At 40.3% G+C, this 27,279-nt stretch overlaps 1 long non-coding RNA gene across 1 annotated transcript in view; it reads left to right on the forward strand.

Moving 5' to 3' along the window:
• The window catches only part of LOC308069138, a 143,669-nt gene that overhangs the window by 117 nt on the left and 116,273 nt on the right, over positions 1 to 27,279 (forward strand). The window contains exon 2 of the long non-coding RNA XR_013930292.1: positions 1 to 27,228. This is a non-coding gene — a long non-coding RNA (uncharacterized lncRNA). The remainder of the gene's footprint in view (positions 27,229 to 27,279) is intronic.

Below are 27,279 nucleotides of genomic sequence, written 5' to 3' on the forward strand. Positions count from 1 at the left end.
AGTTAATTGCCACTTCACAGTTTTTATCTTTTCAAAGTGGAATTATGATTCTGCCTGACATGAAAAAAAAAAAACCAAAAAACCAAAATTGAGCAAACCTCTGAGCTTGTGCTGCGATGCAAGCAATCCCAGGGAAAGCATTGTTCCTGACCCATGTGCTTGATCCCAGGGGTCTCCAGCAGTGTTTTGGGAGGGTTACCTGGTGACCAGCTGCACAAACACCCTACCTGGCCTCTCCAACCAGCAAAACCCTCCCTTTGTAAACCTAAAAGCCTTCTCTGTAAACAAACATCACAAATAAATACTAGAGTGGGGACTGTCCCAGTTCAACAGCTGTAAAAATAATAAAAAAAAAAATTAAAAAGGTTTGCCTTATGACCAAGCTGTGAAACCACAAAGAAAGCATCTACAAGCAGCAGTTAGAACAAATAATACTTTCCATACAGCTGTACAGGCAAAGTCACTTGCAGGCAAGTATTTAGGATGCTGGTTGTTACATTTAATAGTTACCTGCAAAAAAGTAAAGCCAAGCCCTCTTCCAGGCTCACTGTCAAACAAACAGGCCGCCTTAGTTTGAAATGTCATTGAAAAAATACTTTTTCTTTTTTGGCTAAGAAACCTGATTGATTAGAACCATAGCGAAGTGAAAGGTTTCATACTTAAGCAAGGTCTGCTTGCCTAAAACATAAAAACCCCACAGAAATTCAGACTAGTTCATCCCACAAAGAAGAAAACTGCCTTCAAAACTACTCGTAAAGTGACCTTGACTGTGATAGGAGATATGGACTTTTGAGGAGAAACAGTACTTGCTATACAGGGTATGATATTATTAAGTAATAAAGTAGTATAGATTTGCAGGCTGTTGATTGTATCTTCAAAGTATAATTGTAGGAATTATTGTGGTTTTTTTAAAAGTTATTGATGTCCATTCTATAGTTCATATGGAAGAATATATGAGAAGTTTGGAGTTGGTGTAAGGATGTGTTTGCTGTGGGAATGCTACATGATATCAGGATGTAATTTTTCTGACAGTAAAACACATTTGCTAATTTTTTTAAAATATTCTTTTCTTGAACTGCTCATGATGATAGTAATTTTTTTCACCATAAATCAGTATTATCAGGCACGTTCCGGTTGTAATTCCAAGCACTGCATTCTACTAGAGAGAGGTAGGGCTGTCTTTGATTAATGGAGTCAGTGTACAAATGACACACTAGAGGTGAGATTTAGGTAGCTCCATGACTTGTAGGCATCTGACTATCTCTTGCTCTGGCAATAAGCTTTCAGAGATCTTACCAATGAAATTTAAGGTATAGTTGACCTCGGGTATATATAGTTTGTCTCTCTACCTGATGCTTCCCTTTACTTTCAGCAGAAAAAATTTAGTGCCCATATTTTAACTCTTCAGTAGAAGGTCTAGGGCCTCAGCTGAAGATGCTAGCTGAGGTAGGCTGACACTGAGCTGCTGGGCTTTGCGGTGGTGCATGTTCTTCCTTTTCTCCTGTTGCAGCCGTAGCTGGGAAACGATAGGAAAATGCTCCACAGGGCAGCAGCAAGGGGCACTGGGAGCCAGCCCAGCCAGCTGGCATTTCAAGAGAAATTTCTGCACAGAGTGAAGCATCAACTGAAATGTTGTCTGTTCAATTCTGTGGGCCTTCGGGTTGTTTCGGAATTGCAAAGCAGCAAAAAAGTGTGTCTCTCCTCGGCTGCTCCGTTGGAAGCGGGTGTAGACAGCGGGAGGCAGATCCCAAAGGCCAGCACTAAAATTGCCCAATGCCAAGGTGTTCGGAGGGGTTAGATGCCTGCCTGATCTGTCAGCCCTTTACTCTGCCTTTTTGCTATAACAAAACACTTTGTGGTTTAAAACTAAGCTGTTGCCTATGGTTTTAAATGAATTTATCCTAGTGTTTGCTTGTGGAACACATGGTATAGTTCATATTTATTATTTCTTATTAGTTTCTCTGGGTTTATATGCAATTACTTTTTTTCCAGTGAATGCCCTGTTTTTCAATTGATCAGGCTGGACAGTACCATCCATTCAAAAAAGAGTGGATGATTTCTTGAAATCTAAACTCAAAGACCATTCTGCCTGGCTCCTAGTACCCTGAAGTCTGCCCTTGCTGCCTCCGTGCTGCTTCAGGAGCTGTCTTCCCCAGGCTTTGTGAGCTCCGTTGCCTGTGTAGGAGGTCATCTGAGGATGGCTTTTTTGCACCTTCAAAAGTACTAATTGATTTCAAGTTGCTGAATGTTTTGCCATACCTTGTCTTTTCTCATTTAAAAACTAATAAGGCCCTAAAGATTTCCTTCACTAACTGCAGATCCATACTTTAGATGAGGCGGTGAGCTAATTCTTAAACTGCCATCACATGTAAGATGGTTTGAGGTTTTTTGCAGTAAAATGAGTATGAGATGAAGGGTTTTGGAAAGGGTCACCCTCTTACTGTCGGCAAAGCTCTGTCTGAGGGCACTGACCCTCACAGAGAGTGGGGTCTGGGTGTGAAGGAGGCACACCTCTCCCTCCTGCTGCCTCCGGGTATTGCATTCGAAGGGGGATCCCTCTGCCCACGCAGACCTGGTCAGTGATGGATCTGAGGAACAGCCCAGGGCTCCACAGCTGGAGTAAGAGCAAGGGAAATCACATAGATGCAGCTGCTGGGCTGCTGCGCTCTCATTATCTCGAGCGTGTCCCCTGTGTGTATGCACATGCACACGTCTGACACCTGAGAAATTTGAAGAAAATGGGTCATTTCCACACTTTGGTGGTTCTTTTGGCATCACTCAGGCCAGCTGACCTGCATGCTGTCTGCACCAGCTATCGCAGTCTGGCCCATTGACAGGGCGGTGTGACCACACTGAAACCCGCAGCTGCTTACTCAGCTACAGACCAGGGCACTGCAAAAGATAAACCCCAAAATGTGTCCTGGGCAGGAAAAAAAAACAAACCCAGAAGTCCATATAAAACTATGTGGAGCCTTCTTAACTCATAAACATAACATAAAGCTGAACTTTCTTAAACCTTTAAAAGAGATCAGAACGCAAAATGGAAGTGGTATAAATAACTTGTTAGAAAATTGAATCTGAGAGACTGTTTAGGAGGCTTAAACTTGGACATTTTAAAAACAACTGAAAATTTCAAGATGTTTCAGCAGATTAGGCTCTAGGTAAAAAATACACTTGGAAGTAATTTTCTTTGCCTAGACTGCAGTTAGGAACGTGCCCTGTAGAAAGAAAATTACAGATTAAGAAGGTGTGAGTAGCTCAAAAGACTGGGAAGTACCTATTAGGAAATCAACTTTTCTCCTCCCTTGCAATCTCTATTTAAGACCTTCAATGGCCTTTTCAAACACAGACGAAATCATTTATATGAAATGAAGGGAGTATTGTGACCACTAGAAGAAGTTCAGACATGTAACTGATGTATTTTTCTAGTTTCTCCACGTGCTGTGAGTCTTTGTGTTTAGACTATCTTACCTATTCTATGCCATAGGATCGTACTGGGCAAAACCACCTGAAAAACTGCAGCGGCTCTCTGATTCTAGCTCTCACAGACAGAACAGTCATTCTTTATTTAATTGCAGTATTGAGCTTCTCTTTTTATTTAAACATGAATGGTCCCAGTTTGGGTAGAGAATTTATGGTGATGCCAATAATTCCAAATGTATAGCAATCACAGTTCTTGGGGTTTTCTTTCTCCTTACTGTGAATACATAAATTGATCTAGCATCTTAAAACTACTCCTGAAGTCCAGGCCACAAACCCATGCCTACAGCTTGACTGAACACATCATCTGCTTTAAGAACACATGCAAGTATTTGTTTGAAGCCTAATGTGGGCATTATAAAATACAAAACTGCCAGCCTCTTGAAATAAAAGTTATTTCAATTTCCCTGGCCCACTGTGACCCCAACAGAAGTATCTAATGATGGATCCCACTGCATGATGCTGTGATTGCCGTGCTGAGGCTCGCAGCCTCCCAGGAATCAGCATAGCGCCAGGCAGGGCATATGGGCAGACCCTGGCATCCCAGTTTCTGAGCCAGAACGTTCCAGAAAAGCACTGTGACTACCATTTTGAAACTTCAGCCACCCAGGTGTAATTAACCATAAAAATATGTGTCAAAAATCACAGGTTTTCCCCCTTATCAGGGTACAGTGGTGCTGCCTATGTGCCTGCCTGCCTTGGTCAGATATTTTATTTTTAAAAAATTTGAAGACTTTTCTGAGAAGTATGAAAAATCCAAATAATTCCCTATTGAAAGTAAAGGAAAGAAAAAGATTTTGTTTTCTGTTAGATTGGGTTTATTCAGGTCTATAAATAGCGGTCGATGCAAATTACTCATATTTAAATCAAACATTTTTCATTAAAAATATTTTCATATTCAGAACTTGACATCCTTGCTAAATGCATCAACAAAAAACCAGTTTCTATAGGCATTCTTTTGCCATCTTAGTTGGACTGATATGCAGAGGCTAGCCAAATGGTCGTAGAGGTCCCTGTTGTGCTGAAAACACAGATTGTTGGCCACAGGAAAAGTCCTGTCATTTCCATAGTATCTTCAAAATGTTAAACCAGTTGCTGGAATTTAATTGCAAAAAATATTAAAAAAAAGAAATTTAGAAAGGCATTCTTTTTGAACCTTCAATTGCAAGTGTCTACATTTTGAACTAAGCATGTTATCTTTTTTGATCCTGTTACCTGTTGCATTGCTTTTATGCTTTTAAAATTTTGTAGAAGTATAGGGATAGGCTACAAGATCCTATCCAGGAAAACCAGGGCTTTGCCCACTTCCAAGAACAGCTCCCAAAGTCTTGGAACATATTCCATAAACCTTTCTGAAGAAATTCCTCCAGGATCCACCTGGGAATCATGTTGGTGAATGGTTCAACAACAGCTGGTCATGTCTGGCAGCAACACCCTAAAAATGAGGAGGTCCTCCTGTTAGTGGAGCAAACTAACACTGTTCAGAAGTATGGACAAACATTTTTTTTTTTCTTAAGAAAACACTGGTTTTGGAAAAGTATTTCAACAAACCATTCTATAATTAGATGTTTTCTTTTGAAACCAATAAATAAGTAAATAATTATTTGTGCAGCAAAGAGCAAATCTGCATGCTTCTGAAGGTTCACTTGTTACAAAGAAAGCTGGATATCTTCCCTGCCCAGATCTGGAGCTAATCTAGAAGATAAGATATCAAGAAAGGGCCAGAAACTCCTTTTAAAGAAGGGAAGAAAAATCAGATTAATAACCGCAATCCATTTGAGCGACCATTTGTTTGAGCTAGCTTCACGATGGCACAAGCCAAGTGTTTACGAGGAACTTTGCACAGCAATGTAGACTGACGCTGGCACGGCCAAGTACTTGACTGGAGCAGCCTCCAAAGTGCTTTGGGCATCAGTCATGTGAGTGCTGGTCTCTGCAGTTTGGTTTGACTATCACTGTGTTCTGCAGGAATATTCAGACCTATTTTTTTTTCATTTGTTTTTTTTTAAAGGCTGGCAACAGAAAACTGATGATCACTATGTTCGATTTAGCTTTTCTTTGTGGCTTTTTAACAGATTTTAAAATAAACTGCATTGTAGCATTTTTTGTTATACGTATTTTATATTTATTCTAACTCATGAAAACAACATAAAATATCTTTTTTAATGAGCAGTTGAGTTTCCAATTTAAGTTCTTATAGAACTCCTTATAGGAGTCATGCAATAAGATTATATTTTCACAGGAATTGTCTCATGTTATTTGTGAAGTATTAAACAGGTAAAGTAGAAAGAGCCATAAAAACAGTTTGAAGAGCGAAGCCACATTACTCCTGATCTAGGCTACGATCGTATATGAAATTCTTGGACCTTTTAGAAATAGAGACAAAGACTGATTAATCTGGCGTGAAAGGCAGACAACAAATATCAGTCTTTATCTCAATACAGGTAATGGTATTCCAAGATAGATGGCACTTACATATGAGAATGTGCTACACAAGCTTTTGGATTCCCTCAAGATCTCTTTATTAGCAGGTATGCTAAAATTGCATATGTAGTAGGGTTATAAATATTGTACACAGCCTTGCTTAGCCAAAATAAGTAGTCTTATTTACTAGCGAAAGTCGAAGTGTTGTCTAATAAACAAGCTGTTGGGAATAGCTTGGGTTTTTCTTCCTTGCATAATTATATCTAATGCCTGGTAGTGCAATGACACATCTCAAGAAAATCAAGTTATGTTGATAGAGCGATAAAATAATAACAGTAAAAAATTTGACTACGCTTGAAGTTTGACTTGTGACAATAGACAATTCTACAAGAATAAATACTCCAGCTTCTGTTTGATAATTAACTACGAATAGCGACAAACATAATTTTCTGTACTCCTAAATGTGGACTGCTCATGAATGTACATTATAAACTAATTGTATGGATTAGGTTCTGCAACTTAAACATACGCATCAGTAACAAAAACTTGTTAGTATTTGGAAACTTTTGTCTCAATCCATTTTAAGACCTGCATCTGCTACTAGTCAGAAGCAGGAAGGCTTTTCTGTATGTCCCGAGTGTTGGCTAGGAGAATAACATAAGTGGTTTATGCCCTTTGAACTGAAAGGTATTGTGTTAGAATTTGAACAGGAAAAAAGTTATTAGATATTGGCCTGATGTTAGCATCGTGGGAATGTCTGGAAAACAATTTTAAGAAATCTGGGAAGGCAGCAGAAACCAAGACTGCCTCTAATCCAAGAAAAAAGTAATGGAAATCTGTCCCTTTTTTCTTAAGGATTCCAGTCAGTCAGCTATTTCCTAAAGAAATACTTCTTTACACAGAACTTGCTCTTAGACATCATTAGAAGAGCAGGGGGAAATCTCTCATTTCCTGTGCTCCCGACTAAAACACATGGTCTTTGTTAAGCACTATCAGTCCTTGCTTGGCATGTGTGCCTCTGTCCTATCAGTATCTCATGTGGGAGTCTTGTTGCATGGGTCTGATTGCAGCAACAGTGCTGTGGTAGCTTGACTCCTCTGAGCAGGTCCGTTGCATTCGCTGCGATTGCTCTCCTGACTAAAAATCCCCATGAGTTCATCCTGAAAAAGCTTAAGTCCTTTATCTCTGTTAGCCTGATAGACCTTAAACTCACGTCTATATCTTTATTTCATAGCATCAGCAAATACCCAGGCACAGACCCATAGTTTCAAGCACATGTAACAGAACAAAGAGCTTTATTAACACCTGTATGTGGCATGTGCTTTTTTTCCTCCTTTCCTCCTTCCCATACTGAGCACAACGTTCCTGCCCGCTCCCCAAAAGCCCATGAATACAGTAAGAAATAAAGACCTTTTCAGAGTTGGAAGCAACTTTAGGCTACAAATTAAATCCAAAACTTATGTCTTTGTTACATTCCTGAATTGCTCAGTAAGAGGCTCCGATTTGGAGGAGATGCAGAGAGAAATAACGAACAGCTTTGGCTCAGGCTCTAGGCAGTGAGACTATTACTGTTCCCTGTGGACATGGACTACTTGCAACAACTAGGAATGATTTCCCAACTCTTTCTGTTGCTACTGTTGTATGAAAAATATACGCAAACATATGTTCTATCACTGGACTTTTCAGGATATGTCAGCTCTTTTTAATTGAAAATTCATCAAGTTTTAGGGGATAGTCCCAATGTTTATGCACAGAGCATCTTGATAAGAACATGGTGAATGCATTTTTTATTTTTCTCTCTCTCTGCCTCCTGTTTTCAGCTTGCTTAATTTAACCATAACCTTGGCCATCATTCATATTTTAAGTGCTATATAGCCAGACAAAAGATTCCATAGAGATTTAATTCAGAGGATTTTCCTTCTCGGCTAGTTTTAATATGGAAACTCCTTGATGGAAACGGGAGGATTACTTTTTTCTCCACCCTAGCTATGACCCGAGAACAGTATTCTTGTGTTTTGCACCACAGCAAGTAAAAATGATAGTGCAGACAAATCATCATTGGAAAGGCAGTGAGTGGTGCAATAAAGAGTAAAAGCAGGGCAACCTTTCATCACCACTGCAGTTCAGCTGCCAGAGCTTGATAACATTTTCTGTTCCATTCTACTGACAAATCAATGGCAGCAGAGACTAGAACATATAAAATAAAAATCTTTGTTGTTTTCCAGATAAATTAAATACAGTTACTGAAAAAATGGGAATCACACAACCTCCAATTGACTTCAGTCAACTGTATAGATGGCAGCGGCCTCAGGCGATGCCCAGGAGGAAGCCTTTAGGCTCATATGTGTATGGTGTGGGATTGAGCAGTATGAACCTGGGGTAGGGGAAAAAGGCTAGGGTTTAGAAATAAGAAAATTTAATAAGTATGTAAAAACTATAAATTATTTCAAAATCTTGGACATTTTCTAAAACTGAGGCTTTTTCAAAGAGCAATCTTTGTTCTTAGCTATATTGTAAAAACATCTGGCTAGCAGGGGACAAGTTTTGTAGGCTGGCAGGAATAATGTCCCCTGAACTAAGTAGGAACTTCATTGGTTTTGCACTGAAAACTACAGAGCACAGCCCACTGAGCTTTTCCAAATTCATCTATTTTTAGCATTAACTAGTTTGAGAACAGAAGCAGTTTTGAGGTGTAAATAAAATAATACAATATAAAAATACAATTTTTTTAACTGAAATTACAAAAGTAAATGCCTGGAAACCTGTTTGAAAATGGTGCTGAGTACAGATCAGTAAAGACCTCTCTCTACGTTAAGTATTTAGTGTCACCACTCAAAATACTGAATCTGCCGACTCTGTAATTAATAAACAAGGTCACAAATCTGCCAGAGAAAATCAGGCCAATGTATCACAGAATCATAGAATGCTTTGGGTTGAAAGGGACCTTAAAGACCATCTAGTTCTGACCCCACTGCCATGGGCAGGGACACCTTTCACTAGCCCAGGTTGCCCAAAGCCCTGTCCAGCCTGGGCAGCGAAAGGCACAGGTTCTGTAGTGGCCAGGTACGGAGTAAAAGGGAACAAGTAGGAGCCAGGGGAGGGTCCTCACCCCTGCTGGGAGCTGGGGTCACAGGTACTGCAGGGCTGGGGAAACTCTGTGCCTCCTCCCGCCCGCTGCTGTGCAGCCCAGGGACCTGTGCTGTGCAGGTCTGGCCATCCTCTGGAGTGCAGCTTAGGGCTGCTCAAACCTGCAAGATTGTGTTGGGTCATTGTCAGCTGAGGAGGTTATTTTAAGATGGGCTGTAGTGGAACTTTGGTTTTAAAAGAATAATTGGAGCGGTATAATGGTACGGGAACAGCTTAAGGATGTTCTTTGTTTGAATTAAAGGATAGGGGAATTGATCTCAGTTAAGAGAAACATGTGGGCTGGAAATAGTAAAGCGTGATCCTGCTGTGATCAGGAAGTGTTTAGTAGCTTCCCTATATTTTTCCTCGTTCTTTTAAAATAACCTGGTTTCCACCATAAAACAATCTAATTTCTAAATTGAATATTCATCTCAGTGAGTCTCATGCTAAAATATCAAAGAAAAATAGTGGTTTTATTATTCTTTTTAACTTACATAATTTATAGATGTTTGATCTTATTGCTCTGGCAATGTGGTGGCCACAGTGACTACACATATGAAAAGTATTTGCTTTTCACTTGCATTTTTAAAGAGTTGTTACTATCTTAATCTCGATTTATCAGATGGGTTAATGAAGAAAATGTTTATTATCAGCATTCTTTACATTTTGTTTGAACTATTGCTTACAAATAAATTATTTTATTTAACTAGCTCTCTCCACAAATCTTTTTTCTATGCGTTCTATAATGCTTCTATTTAAGGTTCTATACATTTATTATATTTATTAAGCAGATCATAAAACTTATTTCTGCCTCTGGGCTATTAATAAATTTCTCTTTCTGGTTGGTCTTATAAGTCAAACAGTTTTGTGTTTCTAGCTTCTGATTTGATCACTCAAACATTTTAAACACTGTGAGATTAAGGAACTATGAAGTAGCTCTTATACCATTTTTAGGACCACTTTAATGATTACTTCCTTAGAATAAATTAGATTATATTCTATAAGTTTACCAAGATCATCTTAAATAAACCAGCAGTTAACTGAATGTCTCACAAATGACAAATAATGAGCTATATAGAAAAGTGGAAAATTGTCTGGTTTGATTTTTTGACTGATGCCATGCAACACATAAAATGCAAAACAGTTCCTATAAAGGAGAATACTCCATACCCAAAAAAGGAGCTGGTTTATTTTGTTTCATGGTTTTTGGCTCTACTGTGATAAGCAAGCAGCATTTCTCAGATGTTTCTCATTAGTCCCAGTGCTAGCTACTTTCCAGATAAATGTGAACTCTCTCCTGAAAATGAGAAAGCCAGTATCATAACACTGAGGCTGCAGAAAATAGGTCTCCTATTGGAAAAAAGAAAAAAAAAATCTAAAAAGCAGCACTCATATTTGCCTAAAAAGGCAAGGACTCATCAAAATGTTTCAGTGTCTCCTAAACTTCAAGTATACTTGTTGTATTTAACCTCAGACGGCACCTAAGTACCACTGCTTGCTCACTGCCCCCCACCTGGTGGGATGGGGAGGAGAAGTGAAGAAAAGGTAAAGTCTGTGGGTTGAGATAAGAACAGTTTAATAATTGAAATAAAGTAAAATAATAATAATTATAATAACAATAACTGTAATGAAAAGGAGAGGGAGAGAAAGGAATAAACCCCAAGGGACAAAACCCAAGCGATGCATAATCCAATTGCTCACCGCCCTCTGGCCGATGCCCAGCCAGTCCCCCAGCAGCGATCGGCAGCCCCAGCCAACTCTCCCCAGTTTATACACTGAGCATGATGTCCTATGGTATCGAATGTCCCTTTGGCTAGCTGGGATCAGTTGTCCTGACCAGCTCCTGCGCAACTCCTCACTGGCAGAGCATGGGGAACTGAAATGCCCTTGACGTAAAGTAAGCACTGCTTTAGCAACAACTGAAACATCCCTGTGTTAGCAACGTTATTCTCATTCTAAATCCAAAACACAGCGCTGCACCGGCTACTAAGTAGATTAATCCTATTTGAGTTGAAACCAGGGCAATACTTCAAGCTGAAGCATTGTCCTTACTCAAGGAATGGCACTCACACTGGCTTCAAGGGAGGTGTTTCATCTTAAGGTATAATTCTGTGCTTAATTGCTGCAATGAACAGGGTGAAGTACCTGAGGTGGGTAATCCCTATTTTTAGGTCTCACTTGGATGCTTTTGGGCATCTAGATTCCCGTGTCTCCAACCAGTTTTCCCCAGCCAGAACAGCACTTTGTGGAGCACATACAATACCCTATTTCATTTTAGAAGAACGTGGCTTGTTGCACGTGTTATTGGAGCAGTGGCACCATTTATTCAAGTGGTCGGTCCTTTGGGTGGGAGGCTCCTTGTCCAGGTGGTATCAGAAAGAAGGGACTATTCATGAAGAAACAGCCTTATTTCCAAATCACATTGACATCCTAATAAAATGCTCGTGTAAGAGGACTAACTACTCATAGTGCCTTATGTGTAGGGTAACCATCATGCCCTGTTTCAAGGCAATTGGCATATAGACAAAGTAATACGTACCTCAACTGCATAAAGAAGCTTCACTCGATTGATTTTTTCTGCATTTCATTGTCTTATTTCTCTGCATAGAAATGTTTACTAACTTAGTGGTAGTTAGGTTGCGCTATCTTTTCTCCTTAAAACAGACACAGCCTAACGACCATCTGTTGTTATAAAATTTACTATTCACTCAGGATGCTATAAAAACAACCAGTAGAGCTGACTGAAAAGTAATTTTAAAAAATAAGCTCCATTTACTGTTTTGCTTTAGGAGGAGGGGAGACATTTTTAATCATATTTCTTTCCAGGTATTTTTGGAGGACATCAACTCTTTCTGTAAGACGGGTTTGATTTTTATAGTATTTGATTGAATGTACAGGAAGGGAGGCAGCAGTGAAATAAATCTAACTAGATGAGGCCACAAAGTGGTTTTATATTTAAACGCAAAAACATTATGTGTGCTTTTTGTTCAAGTCATGATATCTTCACCACACATAAAACAGTTTCTTACCCATATCAAAGCACATCCAGAAACACCTGGATTTCAGTGCCATTCGGCTTGAGAATGCTGAGCATGGTTTTGGTCTAGATCCTCATGTGGAGTAAATTAGCAAACAGCTTTGCTAGCTTCAGTAAAGCTTCAGTGAAGCAATAGCTATTGACACTAGCTGAAGATTTGATGGTTTTATCCTTTTCCCTCAGCCTTTTTCCAGTTGTCTCTGGCTTGAAATCAGTATGAATTACAACATGGATAAACAATACAGAAACTCTTTTTAATAAAGGCAGTTGCGTGTTTAAGATCGTGGATACTGGGAGGGAAGCTGAGTGAATCAATCCGTACTAATCGCTGAAGGGTTTCTAAACTCTTCCTCTTTCAGTCTAAAAGCATTTCAGTATTAGCCCTTACATATGCTGCAGGGAATAAATGTTTATCAGAAGCTCGGCTGCAGCTAAACTTTGAAGTCTTGACGTTTGACCTCCAAGAGCCTGTGAAAAGGTAGAGCTAGCCAGATGAGGACGGCAAAAAAGAAATGCATACATATATTTTATTTGTAGATTAGTTCTGAGTCAAAACCACATGGAAGTAGAAGAGATTGGATATGCTGTGGAATGCAGGGATGGGGAGTTGTGTGCTTTAAGGTAGCTGTATGTGAAGAGGTTTTTGAAAATGAATAAAGACATACCTTTCCACATTTTTCCTGTTTGTCCCTGCCTAGAAAATAGCATGAGACGTGTCCATGTTTGTAAAACTGAAGGAGTTCTTTACTGAAGAAATCAACGGCAATTATCTTTTTAGTGCTTTGCACATGTTCTCATTTCTTGGCAGAAACTCTCCAGACTCCTTTCCCTTGCAAGGGGTGTTCATCCTTCATATTCCATATAGGCTATATGGGATGAAGATACGGATATATTCCCCTGCTTTTTACCTTTTATCCCACTGACTTTGTAAGGGACAGACATCTCTTATTCTTTCACAGGGTGAGTCAATTAAACCGATTCTGCAGAGCTGGGTACAGAAAAGTTCGACTTTGCCCAAGTAGAGAAACATCTCAAAAGAGTCCTTGAGCCAAGGTCAAGGAAAGAAAACTAACTTTTCAAAGAGCAACAAATGCAAGCAAGGCTTTATGCAAGCTGGTTCTAAAGGAAAGGGAAAGGAAAGACAAATAGGGTCAATCAGTCCTTGGTTGAAGCAGTTTTATGTGAGAACTAGCTCAGTGGTCTGGAGTAGGGAGGTGAGAAGGTGTTTTCCAGATAAGGGGAAAAAACAGGGTGAGAAGCAAGCAGCAACCACTAACCATGGGAGTCCTATAAAGGCAAAGAAATTATAGTCAACGTTAACATGTGGGCTTGAAGTGATACAAAGCTGAAAACGAGATGTAGGGATAGTTCAAGATGAGTTTTGAAAAACAGACAATTCTAATGTGTTCTAGGATATAAACAAGCTGTGGATAAACTGGTAATACTTTGAAGTACATCAGCTGTCCAAGGGTCAACCTCCATGTGAATGTTCTCACAGGGTATTTATTACCCATCCCCTCAGAGGGAGGGCTAGTGCAATAAGCCTTTGGGTTAGAAGAGCAGGAGCAGTGCAGGTTCCTGGCAGAGCTGTGTGCAGGGCTTTTGCATGTTCCCTGTCTGATCTGTGCCTTGCCTAACTTGTCATTGTCAGTCTTTCTCTTTCAGGAGCAATGCCTTCATACAGAGGACAGACCATGTAAGAATAAAAAGTCAAGCCTTATCTGGGATGGAAAGCACGCACATTTTTGCTAAGGCCCCTCTCCACGTGCCCCTCGGATGCTGTAACTATGTCAGCAATCTAAGTCCATGCCTATTGCAGAGTGCAATTTATATGAGTTTCAACAGTACCTGTTGTTCCTTTTTTCTAGACTCTTTCCCCCCTTCCCGTGTGCAAAGATACAGTCAAACAAAGGCGGCACAAGAGCAAAGATTAAACTGAACTTTAAACCAGACACCTTCTGCACTCAGATAGCTATGTCCTTTGTTCACAATTCACTTACAGCCCTCCCCCTACACTAAGCTGTATTTTTCATTCTCAGCAAATCACAGGACCAGATGCTCCTTTTGACATGTGGAGACAAGTCACAGATTTGGAGGCTTTCTCAATTTGTGTTCGCTAATGTAACAGTTATTATAGCTACATTCTCAATAATGGAGAAACATGCTTCCCTGACTCGCTTTGATTTCTTGTCAAAGTAGCTTACAGAAAACACAAGTAGCTATTACTTGTTTTACTCTCTCTTCTGTTAAGGTTATTTTAAAAGTGGCATGAAATTAATTTTTCCACTTTGGGTTTTTCCTTTTTTTATTAGTTTTCAGTGTGAAATGGTGGAATCTGACTTTTTTTTCTCTAAAAATGAGCATTTGACAGCACTGAACGTACTGCTAGGATGGGAAGTTGATGCTCTGACAGTTCTGGAGGCCAATGGTTATTATTAGTACTGTAGTGCAGGTACAGTTTCTGCAGTACATTCCCATCCTAGCCACGGAGGAGGGACCCCACAGGCAAGAAGCAAGAACAGGCAGCAGCGAGGTAACCTTGGGTAGTAAGAGGCTTGTTTAGACTCCATGTTTGGCCAGGGTGCAGCTCTCCTTGACACACAGAGACAGAGCAGATGAACAAATGTTGTTTGGGCGTTTTCAGTCAAGGTATTCTTTCTGAACACGGCAGTTCATAAACACCTGCATGTGTGGGTTTGGATGAACTTCACATGAAACTCCCATGTTACCGTGTTAGCCTCAGCAGCTTCTCTACGATGGCACAGGGCTTGTCACAAGTTAATTTATTCTGGTATTTGAACATTATACTGCTACTCTGAGTACTAGTAAAGAAGTAAGAGAAGGAGAGAATCTCATGTGTGTATCAGGGCAGGGATGACTTGTCAGTGGTCTAAAAATCTATTCTCAAACAGTACAGAGAGCTAATGTTTAACACTGGTATTAACAGCGTCTCATTTTGCAATGCAAAGCATGTGCTCATTCATATTGTAACACACGTTACAGACCTATCTATTATATATATCTGTATCTATTTTATCTATCTGTAATATATTTTATCAGTTGAATGTAGGTAAATACACAAATCTGCGTTGTGCGGGTTGCTACCTAACACTAGAGGGTGTGAAAACATGAGCAGGTACCTCACATTCTTTCAAATCCATGTAGAACAAATGGGCCTTCATTTTTAAAGGCCTCAGTCAAAGGACCAGATGTGGTAGCTGCATGGCACTTAATTTTTCTTCCTTGGAACGATGAAGGGCTGAGATGACCTTGTAGCTTCAAGGAGTCTACAGCAGTGATTTCAGACCTGACACTTAGATCAATCACTAAATCATTCCCCTTAGCTGAACTGACTCATTGCCTATTTGCCCACCATAAAAAAAAAAAAAAAAAAAAGAAAAAAGAAAAAAGCAAGGTCCCTTAATGCCCCTCTTGTATTTCAAAGCCACTCCTGTGTAAAGCCTGTCCTACACAATATGCTATCCCGGCACATAGCAGCCAACCTTTCTAGTACAGAACCTGCATGTAATTTAATAAATGATTCCAGAAGCAGCAGGATTAGTTAACCTACATCTCCTGCACTCAGTAAGCCAGCCCATGACAGCTCTGCCTCCAATATCTGCAGGTCTCGCCCGTAACCCCCCTGCCCCATTTCCTCCCCCTCTCCCCAAGATGTTTACCGTTTCCCCCCATTTCCTGAACCCTTGTCCATACCCCCCCATCTCACATTCCTAAAACTGGCCCCGATTGCAGTGCCACGCGTTCCTCCTTTGCTCCCTGCAGTTGTGTGACCCCTCCCAGCCTCTCCCTGCCCTCCCTCTCTATACGTTTTGGCTCTCTGCTGTGTCGAGTCCGGAGCACACACATTTGTGCTGAATGGCAAGCTGCGCTGATCAGGCAGTCCGCACACGCATGCGACTCACCCAGCTAGCCGCTGCCAACAGAATGAAGAAAGCTGCCTTTCTCCATGTCTTTTCCTCAGAGAAAGGATTAATACAGTCATTTTCTCTCCTCTGCCAACTCCTGATTTTCATTAAACTCCTAGGAGAGGAAGATTTTTGAGACCTCTATCCCGAAGGCATTGTCAGATGTGGTTGAAATTGGCTGGCAGGTTCAAGACCATTAGGGTCAGGACTGACAGGCTGGTAGCACGATTGCATTATATTTTTCCTTAGAAACCAGACTTTAAAAAAAAAAAGGGGGGTTGACAGTGTAATTGATACAGGGGTTTGTGAGCAAAATAAGCAATAGCGACAAAAGTATCTTTAATTTGATACTGGTTTGTCTGCAGTAAGACTTTTGCCAGTATTTCTTAAATTTCTTAAAGGATTGTGTCCTCAGTGTCAGCAAAAAATGTACTCCTGGCCTAATTTTGATTAGCAGATAAAATGGCTCCCCCAGCAGCAACAGACCAAGCTGCAGAGAACAAATAAGGGCAACGACTTAATTAGAAATTCTGTAACAGAAAAACTCAGTTGTGTTATTTCCAGCCCAGCCCAGCACACAAAGCCCTCAGTTTTCCTGGAAATGTCCTGTTTCCATAACGCTCGTCGGGAAGTGCTGGATATACAGTATAGAGACTTCTATGCTCAGCATACTGGGTGACATTCCGCTGCTCGTTGTGGACGGTGCAGCTGCCCCGAGGTGGATGTGGGCAGCAGAGGGGCATAGGAAAGGGTAGTGAGGAACTCCAGTTCATCATGCAGGGGGGGAAAAGGAGAACTGTGCCAGGTTAAAACCTTTAACTGCAGAAATGCAGTGCCACATGAGAAACCACACAGAGCGAATGACTTCCCAAGTAACTGTAATCCCAGGTCTGGCAACAATTTACTGTTTTTCCTTGGAAGCACTTTTCAACTCAGTGTACCTCGGTTATCCTTTCCTGAAGTGTTCGTAGTCTTTACCTGCTTCACATGGGTGTTGTGAAGTTTCATGAATTAATACTTGAAGGTTTTGAAGTAAGAAAGAATCACGTAACTGCAATGAATTCCTTGTGTTAATTCCACATAAGCTATTTTGATCAGACTCTTCAGCTGCAGAGCCATCAGGAGATCTCACAGCAGGAAACTGTGGAGGTAATTTTTCCTTTACTGAATTGAGCCCCTAGGAGTTAATGATTGACTGCTAATAGGTTTATTCCATTAAGTAAGGGGAGAAGGAAGGTTTTGCCTGATGTGCAACAGACAAAGAAGGAAAATATCCAAAGCAAAGTGAGCTCCATTGAATATAAGTGACCACCTTATGGCATGTGTTGCAACTAGATGCCAGGAATGGGAGAAGGTTTGTAATGTTTCATATGGCCTGAAGGTTTGCAGTGAATTTGAGGCTACACATTGCCTACTCTCAGTTCACTATTTAAGAAAGAAACCTCTATGAGAACAAGCAATGAAATCTCTTCTATTGCTAGTAGAGAAGTTTTGCAAAGTAAATGTTTATAAACCTTTCATATGAAGTTAATGATGCTTATTAAAATGTTAAAAGCAGCCATTCACAACGACTCCCATTTTTAAGAGCAGTTTTATTATCACACTCTGCTCTCGGAATTAATGGGCAGCTTAGTTACTTATTTGGTTTACAGTAAATGTTGGCCAGATTATACAATTTAGTTCATGAAATATTTAGAGGTTTTTGAAGTTGTAATCATTTATAGAGTCTGCAGTGTCTACAGTATCTGTGGTACTGTGACTTTAGCCCTCCAAATAATCCCTAACGTTGTTATTCTTTTCCATACCCCCAAGATCCCAACTTTCCTTACAGAATTACAGTTATATTACTTTTTTCCCTCTGAAATATAGCTGCTTCTAGGTTTGTGAAACTTGCCGTTTTATGGCAAATCACACAGGAGTTCAGGGCTGGAAGCAGGGACATGTCACTCATAACTTCAGGGAATATGTGCCAGGCACACTTTATGCTTACACAGACTTGATTTGGGCTTGGACAATAAGCTATTACGCGACCAGAATTGCCATCAGACTAGATGAGGAATTGGGCCTTTAAACTGTGAGCATTTGTGGCTGCGGAACATGCTAACAGTTAATGTTAATGCCAAATGATAACAGTATCTGGTTAGTTTGAAAAAGCATCCCTAATTAAAAGCCTCTAGAAAAAAATATTGTGTATGTAGTATGACTACAATTTCACAAAAAGCATAAGCTCATTGATTTCACTAGGCCTTACATATGGGCCTAAATTTAAACATATGTTGTTTACTGTGTAAGAGGAGGCTGTTGAATCAGATATGTAAAAAGTGAACAGATAATTTTTGGAAAAAGTACTAAAAAACTGCTAGTAAACACTTCTGGCAGTGTTTCTTTGTCTCTGGTTTTGTCTCTGAGTGGGGTGGTGTTGAGAGGAAGAAGGGGGTAGGTCTTTTCTTTCTTTTCATTCTGCACAATGCGAGAGCATCAGTCTGGCCTCTTACCATCCTTACCTTTCCTCTTCCTTCCCCTCCACTTTCTAGAAATTTCTTTGTACAAAACAGTCCACTCACTACTTAGGGACACTCATACTGTACTCACAGGGCAGAGAAATTCTGGGATGTAAGCTATCTTTAAATAAAGAGATATTGTAACACATAGAAGTACTTTAACATTCAGACTAAATTTCCCATTTTCAAGCGTATATTGCCATGAGAAAAATCATGAAGAATGAAAATAATTTTCCTTTAACTAAAAGCCCAGAGATTTCCAGAAAAAATTTTGCAAGTGGGAATGGTACCAGAAATCCTGTGCTTCCAGTTTTTAATGACATTCCTAGTTTTCTGTTAAAATAGAGATTCCTTCAATTGCTGCATGATAAATTTCCTCCCCCTTCTTTTTATTCCTCCATGTTCAGTCGGTCAGTATCTCCCTGTGGTCCAAGGTAGCGAGTGGAGGAGCACAGAGGACAAAATAATTTTTAAATAGAGAACAAAAATATGGTTACAGACCAAAAATATGCCAAGGGATTCTAAGGCAGATGTATCAGATGAGACTATTTTTATTACTAGTAAATAATTAACTGGACTTAAAACCAGTGATATTTTAAAATTTCAGTTGCACTTTTAATGCAGAGCAAAACCAAGAACAATCTACACTTTTTTGTTCCACATTCTCTGTGATCCTGACTTCTAGTTTACCTTTAACTGTCTCTCATCCCTGGACAAGTGTTCTATCGCTACAGTAGTAATTGAAGAATAATTCCTTTCCCAAGTTCCCACATCACTCCACACAAGACATTCATGTAAATATATATCATTATGTAAGTATTGAGTGTTGCCATTTCATATTTATTCACAATGATTTTCTACAGAACCTAAGAAGGCAAGACATACATGTTAAAACTGAAAGCAAAAAGATCCTCTGTATTCACTACGTTGCAGAATATATGGCTTCAGGACAAATGCTGTGTACTGTTTTACACAGTGTGTAAAACCACCAGTGCTTATAGTACTGCAACTGCATGATGCAGAGCTGAAAGCAAGGAGTCGTGAGCTATGGAGCAGTGGGAACGTTACCCAGGCTTCTTTGGTTTAGTCAGTTAAAGCACATCACCAGAAATTGATATCTTATAAAATGCCTTGATATAAACTGTAGAAGGAGGAATCATTCAAAACCAGACAAGAGAAAGTAAGATTAGCATTAAGAGAAGTTCTCCAATGCACACAGAAGATAGCAGATGCTATTTATGAAGAACTACCTTCCTTATTCATTAACTTGTTAGCATGAATGTAAATTTTAAAAGATCTAAAAGGTAAAAAGAAAGTGGCCTAAGTATTAGGTAAAAAAAAAAAAAAAAAAAAAAGAGAACTGCAAGAGAACAGAATGATACATCTCTAACAGGACAGGAAAGCAAATAGTTCGTGGCATGGACAGACAAAAAAAAAAAAAACCTTCAGTGCCACCTTTTCCATCTTCTCTGAGGTCTATTCTGACCAGATTTTTAACAAAATCATTTTAACGTAAGAAACAGAAAAAACCAAGCACTTTAAAGAGTACTTAGGCAAAATTCAGGTCGACAGAGGATGTTTGTTCTAGAGTACTTAAAGGAAACTAACCAAAATAATCTCTGACCAATTCTGCAAACTTGTGCAAGACTGGTAAAGAATGAACGCAGAACGTCCTGTTCAAAAATAGCAAGTGGGAAAATGAAGATATGAGTAACTATAGACCCTTCAATCTCCGTAACTACTCTAATATCTATTTATAAGGAACTATTTTCTTCATGGAAGACAATAATATAATTAAAATCTAGGTGGATATGTTCACGGGAAAGTAGCTGCATCAAACCAATCCTGTTCCCCTCTTTGTCAGACTGCAGCAAGGGATTCCAAGGAAATGAGTATGGGATATATCTTTCATAAAGGATCTTGTATTTTCTACTATTGCTTTCTCAAAGGGTATTGAAAAAGTGTAGCCCTGATATGATGGCTATAATGGGAATGCACAGCTTGTTAAACGATTCTCTCAAATACTAGGGAATTTCAAGTGGATATCTACAGGGACCTGTTCTACACTCAGCTCTTTTATTATTTTCACTAGTATCTTGGACAATGAAATATAGAACATAGTTACATCACTTGTGGGTGACACCAAAACACAGGGGGTTAGCCGTAAGCACTTTGAGAGACAGAATTGTAATTCAAACCCATCTTGATAAATTGGCAAAATGGCTTGGTGTCAACAAGACTAAAATGGATAGGTACAGCCAAAAACAGAGCAGTCACAGAGTTCAGAATACACGATAGGAGTTATAATGGATTACAATCTGAGTTATAAGCAAGGAATGTGATGCTGTTGCACAAAAAGACAGCTCTTGGTTTGGGGTATAGAAGCAGAAGTGTCACATTAGATATAAGAGGTATCTGTATTGCTCCGATAAGCACGGCTGAGGCTTTAGGAGGTATATAATTCTGGACACCACACTACAAAAGATGTATATGTTTAGAAAAAATTGTAGGGTAAGCAGCAACAATGACAAGAGGTTTAGGAAGCACAGCATATGAAGAAAGTTTGAATAAACACTGCTCAATTATCACAGAAAGTAGAAGCCTTAGAGGAAATACAGACCTTTCAAACATTAACTGGATATTTTTAAGTTCAGAAAAATTACGCTCAGTGGCCGGCAATGATAGCTAAACTGAATTTGCTTAACTTTTGAATTCTGGGTGTTCAGAATTTGCAATGGTTTACACAGCAACATCCTGGTAAAATCCTTAAACAGCAGTTTTAAGAACAGTTTAAATATGTTAGGGGTGATTTAAGTATTCTTGATTCTTCCTTCATGCAGGGAGTTTGACTAAGTGCTCTCTTGAGATCCCTTCTAGTCCTGTGTTTCTGTGATTTTAATTTACATGGAACTCAAAAAATCTGGGTCATTCTACTAATTTTTTATATATCAAAGGAAAATCTTAGAGACGTGAATAACTGTATAAGCTAAGATGCAAAAACTTTTTTAAAACTGTCTTGCCATAGTCATGAAGTAAGAGAAATAGGGGTTGCAAGTTACATGATATACTTCAATTAAAACTCAAAAGAAACAAGGGAGATATGGAAATACTTACTGTTTTTTCTTAAAGTGCAGGAGCTAAGAGTTGTATTTCACTGGGATGGTGGGAAATAATAAGTTATTTCTTCCTCTTAAGCAAAATTGCTGGCAGTTGTCGGCTCTCTTTGCAAATAATATTTTGTCTAATAGTGATTTTTGAGACTGAGTTGTTTGCTCTAAGTTCACTCTATCGTACTTGCTGCAAATAAGAAGGTAAGACACGAGTGACTCAATTTTCACATCTATCATGAAAAGAAAATTCTACTTTTTCATTACGCCTCTTACACTTCAGAGAGGAAGTCTCTTGAACCCTTACAGGAGGCTGACTTGACCTGGTTTTGGAGGGCTTCCTGGAGTCAGAAACGTTTTTCTTCTCACCAGCCACAAGCGTAGGACTCAGGCTTACTGCCTTCTAGAGAAGTACCAACACTGGAATTGTTTCCATTGTTTGTACAAAACAACAGTGTGCTAAGGACATTGAATTTAGTCTTTAGATGGTGGACACAGACAGGAAAGCACACGCATAGGTTGCAATTATCTGGTTTGGGACAGCTGTCTTGGACACTGAACACGTGAATGAACCTCCCCACCGGCCCACACACCTTTTCAACAGTACAGGCAAGACTTTACTGTTTGATACTTGCATCCAGACCTTCTGCTGGCAGAAATCAGCATGGATTTCACAAGAGGAAAGACAATTTATACTTAATTGGGTCCAGGATCTTTAGGAAAATGTTGCTTGCTTTTATGGGTGTATAAATCAGAGAAACAAAAACTGGATTTGAATCTTTAACACTATGCAGTGAAACAGTTAAATCTATCTGCAGCCTTAGAGTTCAGTTTAGAAATTACTACTTGGGCTGATTAAAACATGCTAAAAAGCAGCCACTACTGGGCTTGTTCAAGTCTGTATGCTTATTAAAACCAGAGAGCATGTGAAAACAATGATATAGTCCCTTAACTAACAGTTTATCTTGCATGAAGGAAAATACCATTATATCAGTCTTGATGAAACCTAATTGCTATTTGACTGTGATCACATTAACTGCTTTGTGCTCCTAGAGTTACACTTTAAAGGTGAATTCCTGGGTGCATTAATAAGCTTAGTTTATATCAGTCTTGCAGAGAAGTATTCTGTGAGTTGTGTTGATCAAACATCATTTTGATCACTTATACTTGGTATTAGAGTTGATTAAATTCTACAGAAGTCATCTTCCTGACAACAACCTTTTTTTCTGCTCACACTCACAAAAAAAAGGAAATCCCTGGATCCCAACTGTGCCTGTAATGAAGGTGAATTGTGTTTAATGACTTAAAGAGTGCCATTTTGTGCTTAACAGTTTACGTATTGCAAATTACCCTGTAAATACTCTGTTTCTAGATCAAATTAATTGTATAACAAGTTGTGCTGAGAGGCAGTGAATTTTCTTTGCTATTTTAGCTCCCAGAGTCTGGCAGCTTGAAATGTTTTTCTTAAAAACCTACTCATAAGCTTTACCTTACTACCATATGAGCACTTGAACAGAGACATGGAATCCATGCGTGATGCGGATGTTGCTGCTTGATATTTAAAACAATAAGCTGTTATGACATTTGGTGGACTTTGGCTTGCTTGCCTTTGTTAATAAACCTGTGCAACGGAAATTGCATGACTTAACATTTTATGCCCATAACTCATTAAAATAAAGATAATTGGCCAAGTTAAACTCACCTGTAATTACTGAGGGCTTACACGGAGTTATCCCTGATTATACCTTGACTCAGTGCAGTTCACTCTCTGAGCACTGGATCCAAACTGCATCAGAGTCCAGCATCAGTCAGCTTTGCAATGAACATTCAGGCTCAGGGACCAGGACAAACAAGAGGTGTGAAAAGAAGCAGCAGGGAAAGGGGGGTGATATTCCCATAGCTGGGAAGTGAGTGGCAAGACAGAAGTTTTGCTTCCTAAGCCCTTACCCTCCGCTTCAGCTACCCACCATTCCTTCTCCTTCAGTAATATGCTTATGCATTATACTCTTCATGGCTCAGCTGCTTCATTTAAAAATAAATAACTAAATAAAATGTATCATAATCAAGATGGTGCCTAGGTAAGCATGCAAGGTAAAAAGGCGAAGCATCTTTTGGTTCCAAAGTATTGAATAAGCTACTTTATTTACCATTAACTTTGAAACTGTACCGCCACTCGTAGGAGGTTCCCCAGGGCTCAGCGCCGGGCCCCGCGCCGGGGTCACCCCAGCCCCGGGCAGCTGCGGGCCTGGGGCAGAGCGGCTGGGAAGGGCCCGGCGGGGAAGGGCCTGGGGGGGCTGGCTGGCGGCCGGCTGGGCAGGAGCCCCCCGCGTGCCCAGGTGGCCCAGGAGGCCAGCGGCACCGGGCTGGTGCCCGAAACAGCGTGGCCAGCAGGCCCGGGGCAGGGACCGTCCCCCTGCGCTCGGCACCGGCGAGGCCGCCCCTGGAACGCTGTGTCCAGCTGTGGCCCTGCACGGCCAGAGGGACGCAGAGGGGCTGGAGCGTGTCCAGAGCCGGGCAGGGGCTGGGGGGGCTCAGCCTGGAGAGGAGGGGGCTCGGGGGGGCCCTTATCGCTCCCTGCAGCTGCCTGACAGGGGCTGTAGGCAGGGGGGGTCGGGCTCTGCTCCCAGGGAACAAGGGACAGGACAGGAGGGAACGGCCTCAGGTGGCACCAGGGGAGGGTTAGATTGGGTGTGAGGGGACATGTCTTCACCGAAAGGGTGGTCAGGCACTGGAACGGGCTGCCCGGGGCGGTGGTGGAGTCACCCTCCCTGGGGGTGTTTAAAAGCCGTGTAGATGTGGCACCTGGGGACATGGTTTAGTGGTGGGCTTGGCAGTGCTGGGTTAATGGTTGGACTTCCTGTTCTTAAAGGTCTTTTCCAACCTAAATGACTCTGATCCTGTAATTCTGTCCCTAATAACAGAGGATATTTCCTCTTTTCCCCATTACCCAAAGGACATTTTCCTGAAAGCTGTTACTGTCTGTCTGAGAAGAGCCAAGGCTGAAGGCAGAAATGAAAACTGTTCTGGTACTTAAATGATGTTTAAGGAAAAGGTCCAGGCCACTGATTTTGGATCAATATAAAACCACGTAAATCACCAATAACTAAAGCCAGTCTTCATGTTCAATGACAGGGACATGAGCCAAGTTCATAGAGGACATGAAAATATTTCATTGAATATCCCCAGAAATCTCTGCAATCTCTTACCTTACTAACAATTTTTGTGTTCAACCAGTGTTCTGATTTTCACTGTGCTGTTTCTGGCAGCCAACCATTTATCAAGGGCTGTGTGAAACGCAAATCTTTTAAACAATTTGGTTTAACTGAACTGTACTGGTCTGCAGGTATATCATGCAATACCAACCTAAGCTTCTGATCCCATGAGGCCAGAGCTTCCAGTGAGTCATGGTTTAACCCCAGCTGGCAATGGAGGCCCACACAGCTGCTTGCTCACTCCCCCCTGCAGCGGGGTGGAGGAGAGAACTGGAAGAATGAAAGTAAGAACACTCATGGGTTGAGATAAAGATAGTTTAATAGGGAAAGCAAAAGCCACTGACGCAAGCAAAGCAAAACAAGGAATTCATTCACCACTTCCCATGGGCAGGCAGAGGTTCAGCCATCTCCAGGACAGCGGGGCTCCATCAGACATGATAGTTACTTAGGAAGACCAGCACCATAACTCTGAACATCCCTTCCTTCTTCTCCCAGCTTTATGTGCTGAGCGTGATGCTGTATGGTATGGGACACCCCTTTGGTCAGTTGGGGTCAGATGTGCCAGCTGTGTCCCCTCCCAGCACATTGTGCCCTCCCCCCCCCCCCCCCGCCCTGCTTTCTGGTGGGGCAGAATAAGAAGCAGAAAAGACCTTGTGTGTAAGTGCTGCTCAGCAATAACAAAAACACCTCTGTATTATCACACTGTTTTCAGCACAAATCCAAAACATAGCCCCATGCCAGCTCCTGTGAAGAAAATTAACTCTCTCCCAGCCAAAACCAGCACACAATGACATCTACTCCAAAAGCACTTGGAACAGGAACACTGTGATTGATATATTGGCAACAGTCTCATATCAGAAACTGGCTTTAAGAAGAGAATAAAGTCCAGGCTCAGGTAGAATCGAGCAAGGTAAAATGATCAAAACTAGAAGAACAGCTTGCTTTGAATACTTTGTGTGAACCCAGTAACTGATCTGAAATTAAACTGTCTCGCTCAATTATGCAATATTTTGCTCAATTATGCAGTATTTTTTTAAATGTATTTTGGTTATGAAAATCTTTACAGCAATTTGAACTTTCCTTATAGTTTTCTGAAATAGAAGCTGAGGTGTGAATGCCAAAGAATGTTATATTGGCTGTTGCAGAAGTAATATAAATACTGAAGGGCACTTTACCACTGTGATGTCCACATAGGACTTTGCACCAGTTTACCTAAATTGGCATTTAACTGCAAAGTAAAAGTGATGCAACAGTACTATTTGGCTCGTTTGAAACTTCACTTTCAATATTCAGATGATTAAATGGACTTCAGTGTTTACTACTTTCTGCTTTAATCCGTGTAAACAGTCATCAAGAGAAGGAAATGAAAAAAAAAAAAAACCAAAACCCCAGAATGTTCACATCTTGATCCAGACACCAAACAGTATGGGGTATTCTGTACTTTACCAATTCCTGTCCCACTTTTGCACCTGGCTCATTCACTCACATACCAGGGGCATGTTTTAAAATTAAAATCCTTTTTGCAGTGGGACAGGTGAGTGCTGGTGTAACAAGCAAGATAAAACAGCTAATAAGTCTGTCCTTACAGCAGGGCCATACTATTATGCTGTAAGTCATGGGCCAGATATTGAGTAATACAGAAAAACAAAAGGTTGAATAGCTTCTTCTTAAGTGAACTGCATTTACTTTATTCAGTGAGAGGAACATGGGTCCAGCTGAAACAATTGTATGTTATCATGTAATTAAAGACTTTATCATACCGTATCTCCACAAGAGGACCCCCAAAAAAGTTGCATAAGCAAATTTTATTTTAGTATTTTGAAACTTTCAAAGTACTTGGGTTTACAGCCTTGAGGATGCCTTTGTAACGTATGCTTTGGTATGTAATTTTGATTTTTCAGTCTCTGTGTTCATTTCACATGTTTCTGTTGCTGTCTGAAACCAATCCAATCCCTTCTCAAAAAATAGCTGTACTCATTGACTATTAAATGTATATTTACATTGTATAAATAAGAGCCACACAAAGAATGTAAACAAGCAAGGGTTAGAACAGTGGGGCCGAGCTACAGCAGTAGTAAGCTAAAGCAGATTGGCTTAATTGCAAGAGCTTTGCATGATGAGGTTCTGGTGGGAGAGTATCTTATTGCTTAGCCAGATGTTATGAGTTTGCCCTGCATGTGAGAGAGATGACACAGCTCATTTGCTTTTCAGAGCCCTGTAGTGTGAGGCAGGGAGTTGAAATACTTTCATTATCACAACCTTGAAGATAAAGATTAACCCGAAACAAATTTCTGAGCTTTTTTTATTATGATTATTATTTTTGGTGCTCTTTTTAACACAAACAGCAAACTTTACTGAAATATGTAGCTTTAGTTGGGAACTATTCTGCTGTAGAAGATGGAGGCTGCTAGGGCTGTAAGTAATCAAATTTCTATCTATCTTATCAAACTGTTTGTATCAGTTGCT

This window comes from Falco punctatus (assembly GCF_963210335.1).
Source record: "Falco punctatus genome assembly, chromosome: 9".
In the NCBI taxonomy this organism is placed as follows: domain Eukaryota; kingdom Metazoa; phylum Chordata; class Aves; order Falconiformes; family Falconidae; genus Falco; species Falco punctatus.